At 33.9% G+C, this 6,000-nt stretch overlaps 1 protein-coding gene across 4 annotated transcripts in view; it reads left to right on the forward strand.

Annotated features, from left to right (window-relative positions):
- The window catches only part of LOC149805707 (uncharacterized), a 29,964-nt gene extending 24,216 nt beyond the window's left edge, over nucleotides 1-5,748 (forward strand). For 3 of the 4 annotated variants that reach the window (XM_089950373.1, XM_089950372.1, XM_089950370.1), the window contains one exon: nucleotides 1,403-5,748. The gene's annotated coding sequence lies outside the window, so the exon portion shown is untranslated. The remainder of the gene's footprint in view (nucleotides 1-1,402) is intronic. The other variant, XM_089950371.1, reaches the window with a different exon arrangement.
- The last annotated feature ends 252 nt before the right edge of the window (nucleotides 5,749-6,000 follow it).

A 6,000-nucleotide genomic window follows, 5' to 3' on the forward strand; every position in this document is an offset into this window, starting at 1 on the left:
TGATTTGCACCTACTCAGTACAAAAGAAATTATTATACTTATTTCCCCTACCTGTTATATTTAAATGAAATAGCCCATATGAAACAAAATCAAAGATGATGTGTATATGTGTATATATATATATATATATATATATATATATATATATATATATATATATATATATATATATATATATATATATATATATATATTATAGTATCAGGTATCCAAACTAGTAATGAGATGTGAAAGAACACTGTAGTGATCAAGTGTTTGTGCAGTCACAATATGAAATGTGCACGTTTCAGGAACAGGTACCATATATACCTGATTATAAATTGAGTCCAGCTGCAAACTGCACATAGATCTGCCATTTTGTATAAGATGCCAGTAGATCTAAATTTATGAAGTTTTTTTAGGAGTAATCAGACAACATTGATCTTTATCTGCTAGCACATTATATAATAGCAGATCACTGTGGGGTTTTTTTTCTTCAGTTTTACTTGACTTATAAATGAGCATACATGGTAGCTGTCTTCAATGACATTAATATTCTGCTAAACATTAATCGTATTTGTATTTTGTATTCCAAAAGATATTATTACATTTATTATTTCTAATTATTATGTCTAAGTTGGACATAATTTTTCTAATCACAGTGTGTAAAGCACAATTGAGGTATTTAGACTTTTTAAGAGGGTGTAGTCCCTGTACAGATTTAGCCCAAATTATACTTTAGAATTAAAAAAAGGTTCTGTATTATTATTATTATTATTTTTATGAGCTGTGTTGACTCAGTACATGCGGTAATTAGCAAGCAGACTCACCACCAGAAAGGTTTTAATTATGCTCAGTGCAGGCAGGGTTGGCTACAGTGATGTGTTCCTGGTTACATACATTACTCCGATTACCTCTACAAGATATCATCTTTCATGTTTTGATGTGATTTTGAACACCTTAGAAACACACACTAATATGTAGGGGTTTTTTTCAGTTAGAGCAGCAAGAAAGTGGCTGCTTTTGAACACCATACAAACAATAATATGAGTACACACATATTTTGTTTTTGTACCATTAGAGCTGCAAGAAAGTGGCTGCTTTTCAACACCATACAAACAATAATACGAGTATTTTGTTTTTATACCATTAGATCTGCAAGAAAGTGGTTGCTTTTGAACACTGTACAAAAAAACAATAATATGTTGGTGTTTTTCAGTTAGAGCAGCAAGAAAGTGGATCTTTTTATATGCCTAGAGAACATGACTTGGAAATCAATAATAGTGAAAATGTTCAGATTTATTTGCTTGCTGCAACATATTTCACTTTATCCAAATGTAGTAAGTTTGCACACTACATAAAACATTAAATATTTTGAGATTTGTTTTTTCTTGACCCTGGCATATTCTTTTCTTTTTTGCAGCATGAAGAGCTTCTGTGACTGCTTAATTATTAATTTAATATTAAAGATAGTAAAATAATTTAAGCGCATTTAAAGAAGAAGGTTCTATTTGGATTTTGAAAATGAAAATATATCAGCTATGAATTAATTGCCATGTTTGATTATATTAGATACATGCATATATATTTTAGAGTTTTATGCTGGAAGATATATTCTTTACTATAAATACAAAATAATTTTTTAATTGATGGGTATAATCTTGTTTAATAAATTCAAATATACTGTGAATTCAGTTTTATTCATTGGATAATGAATTATCATGGATTTGAGGTTGCTTTACACCAGAGTTCAAAGACCCAACAAACAATGGACTCTTCATGAAGACAATAAGGTCCTTTTCAGAATTCTACGAATTTATGTACATGTACAAACATTATTTTTATACACAACTTCAGACATTAATACCCATGAGCAATGAATTCACTGTAGTTGAAATTCTTTTTGAACAATTTTTACAAATTAAATATTGAATGCAATGTAATATTGTTGATAATTTTAGTGTTTACATTCATGAGGTGTTCAACTCTGAGTTAAATAGTAAGGCTGAAAAGTACACCTAAGTTTGCAAATGGTGATGTGTGTGATAGTGTGGTTTTTAACTCCGTGTACGAGGTTAAAGGTCAGAAGTACTCCAGAGTCTGCAAGTGGTTATGTGTACATTCATGTTATGTTTGAGTCAGTAAACAAACTTTTGAAGCGTTAAAGAGCTGTTAAGTGTGCAAGTGCTGATATATGCAGTGATGTGATTTTTAACTCAGTACACAAGAGTAAAGATTAAACCTTAAAGGTTGGAGTATGCATAAGTCTGCAAGTGGCTGCAAAGGCTTGTAGCTTTTTCTATTTGCTATACAGAATGACTGAAAGGCTATGATTCTGCCAAGTTGGAACCCCAGTCCATCTTAGGTTAACTTCCTGGCAAATGTTAGCTGCATCAAATGGAGCAAGTGAGGGAAAGTGCCCTAGGCAATGGCAAAGCCACAGTTGCCAAGGTGGGTATCCAACACCAGACTTCCCTGTGTCGACTGTGCCTACCATTGGTGTGATGATTAACAAAATAAATCAATGATTGGTCTGAAAAATCAAATGGCCAAGGTTTTGTATGATTTTCCATAATGGAATGTAAAAACTAGTTTTAATTTTTAATTGTTTGATATTTTGTAATGAAATCTGTCATAACAAGTGAAATATGTTACTAAAAGTTGCAGTTAATAAAGCCTTTTGTTATTTCATACAGTAAAACCTGCTTTGAATTACCTCTGCTATGAGCAACCACCTGCTGTCATTTACAACCTTATTCATCTTGCAGGGATCAGGTTTATATATACACACCACTGACCTTTTATTTCATCCTTTGTAACCATACTTTCTGAATTCAGTCTGCATTCAGAATACAAACATATGTTCCAGTTCAATATGTGCACAAAAAAGATAGGGAAAAAGTTATGTCAGGTTTCAATTTATTTTTGTTATATATAGCAAAGTTGTAGAGTGAACACCATAAACCAGACTCATACTTGCTACAAGCTACCATTGTAGTGTCATAGTCATTAGAACCAACAATTCCATCTTTAAAGGTGTGTGTGAGTTTGATTTTTGACGTAGCTTTAACAATATTTCAGCCATATCACTGTGATGTTTGCAGTGTCCCATCCAGTCACATTCTCCTGACACCAGGCCAACCAGTCCTAACACTATCCTCTTAGTGCTGAGTGCCTAGCGAGGCAGCTGTTATTACCATTTTTATAAGTCTTTGGTATGACTTGGCCAGGATTTGAACCCTCGACTTTCCGCATCCGAGGCAGACGCTATAACCACTAGGCCACTGGATTAGCAGTCATAGATGCACATAGTTCAGATATTTGGTATCAGGGCTTGAAATTAATGCTATCCCCCTGTTAATTCTTTTTCTGGCAGATCAGTAAAACCCAGTAGTCACTAATCCATTATGGCAGCAAAAATTATTGCTGGTTATCTATCATAACTGTAAATAAGTAGTGGTGAATCGACATTGCCTTTGTTTTAATTGATCTGTTTATTGTGTTAATTAAGTACCTTCCAACATCCTGCAATTGACAAGATACAGTATATGCACATGGTTCAGGTGGACAGGTTTTTGTCACTCATCCACTCATCAGCATCTTTGCTAACCAAGGTTCCAATATATTAACCAATCAAAACCATGCATCTAAAATATTTCAGTACTTTGTACTAGTGACATTAGATTTCACGAGTTCCCTCCCTTAATAGGCAATGCCAACTAACCAATAGCATGTAATAATGGTGCATTGAACATCAGCCGAAATTGACTTCCAAAGGATGATTTGTAAGTTTAACACTGAAAGTGTGACTGCATATCAGAGCAAAGTCATTATAGGTGTTTCAAGGGAAAGTATGTATTTGTGCAAACACAGAATGGCAGTTGAAAATTAGTCTAGTATACTGCCCCCAAGCACTGCTTATGGTAACAAAAAAGGTAGAGTCTCAGGCTGGCATTGACATTTGAGAAAGGTCACATTTATTGATTCAACAAAAAATCCAGAATTATAATGAACAATATGTTTTAATTTATTATCATTGCTAATAAACATTCAATACATTGTGCATTGAGAACAGTAAATGTGGAGATATTTGCAAGGTGCTAAGCTGCCAACAAAGTGGCAGAAAGGATGGAGAGAGGGGGAGAGAGAAAATATGATCAAGGGAAGAGAAAAAAAATGGTACCAAAAATGATGGAAACATTAAAACAAATGGATGAACTACCACCCAGGAGAGGCTGTGATGTTGTGCATTTTTTGCTCTGAATATTGGGAGAAGTACAAATTTGCACTGGGTACTTGATTATTTAATGGGTGTAAAATGTTTTCAATAAATTGTCCCAGGAATCATACAATGCAGCTCCCTACACATAATGGCCAAGGGATGCATTAAATGAAAACAGAAAGTTGGTTCCTCAAAAGCAGAGCAAATCATGGCATTTTTGAAGAAGGGCATCTTGAAGAAGTTTGAATATCAATTTCACATTTTGAGATGTTAATGAATAATAAATGTTGAATTACAAACTGAAGTGGCTTCTGTTCTGATTCTTAGCAGGATCAGTAAAATTAGGCAAGATCAGTAAAACTTTTATCTTGATGATCAGTGAAAAATAATTCTAATTTTGAGTAATATGGTATTTTCTGTTTTTCTGTTGTGAAAACCCACAAGGTTCCATTAGTTTCAATGTAACACAGTAGGTACTACCTTAAATTGGTTGTATGTTGAATTACAAAATGTAATGTAGTGGGTACTGCCATAAATTGGTTATATGCTGAGTTACAGAATATAACAGGGGCCCCGATGGCCGAGTGGTCTAAAGCGCTTTCCATTACGGATCACTGCCATCTCACCTCTGTCTGCGTGGGTTCGAGTCTCGGATTCGGCTAATGTGGTTATGTGAGAAAGCTTGCCAGTAGCTTCTCGTGGGTCAGTGGTTCTTTCCGGGGTTTTCCCAGGTTCTTCTTCCACCATTACTGGCCACCATGTATAGCCTATCGTGTGCTGAAAAATGGGTTAAACCCTACAACAACAACAACAACAACAGAATGTAACAGTGGTTGTATGCTGAGTTACAAAATGTAACACAGTGGGTACTGCCTTAAATCAGTTGCATGCTTAGTTACAAACTGTTACAGTGGTTAGTGCCTTAAATCAGTTGTATGCTGAGTTACAAAATGTAACACAGTGGGTACTGCCTTAAATCATTTTCATGCTTAGTTACAAAATGTTACAGTGCTTACTGCCTTAAATTGGTCGTATGCTGAATTATAATGACCAGATTAAATAATGTCTTTTTTCTTTTCTTATTATTATTAAGCTGTTTGCTTTTTCCAAATTAGCTAATTATATAGTTATTGTAAGGGTCAGTATTCTTTGTTACCTTATTGATAATGCTGTTTTTGAAGCCTGTGCACGTGGCCAAATGTGTGATGATCAGTTCTGTTCATCTATTCACTTTAGTTCATTTGTTATAACTTTTTGTTTATTTGAGTGAATCCATTTATTATTTATGTCATGGGTTAATTGCTCTTGGCTGTAAATAAATCTATTGAGTGTTATCATAATTAACTTTACAATATATGGAGAGGATAAATGAGTGTTACCTTTGAGCTCAGTTTGTATTTCATATGCATAATGCTAACAGACTACATGTAAACTTGAAATAAAAATTATGTTTATGATCGATATACCTATATTTTTAGTGCTGTGTATTTTTCTATAAGAATGCCTGTAGTATTTTAACAAGAAATATGAATAAAGAACAGAATATATGTTCAGTACATAATGGTATTTTTTCCTACTTCAACCTTGAAAACATGCCCTCCTATGATGACCTGTTGTAAGTGACCACCTGTCTTGATTAACCACATTTTGTAGGCAAAAGGTGGTCTCTCAATACAGTTTTTACTGTTCAACCCAGCATCAACACCTAGCAAATGACAAATGTGTCCATAAACATTGAGATATTTTGGTCTCTTGTGGCAATGTAAACTGGAGAACCAAGAGGTACCATCAACTTGGAT

This window comes from Sinohyriopsis cumingii, chromosome 2 (assembly GCF_028554795.1).
Source record: "Sinohyriopsis cumingii isolate HCF-2022 chromosome 2, ASM2855479v2, whole genome shotgun sequence".
NCBI classification, from domain to species: domain Eukaryota; kingdom Metazoa; phylum Mollusca; class Bivalvia; order Unionida; family Unionidae; genus Sinohyriopsis; species Sinohyriopsis cumingii.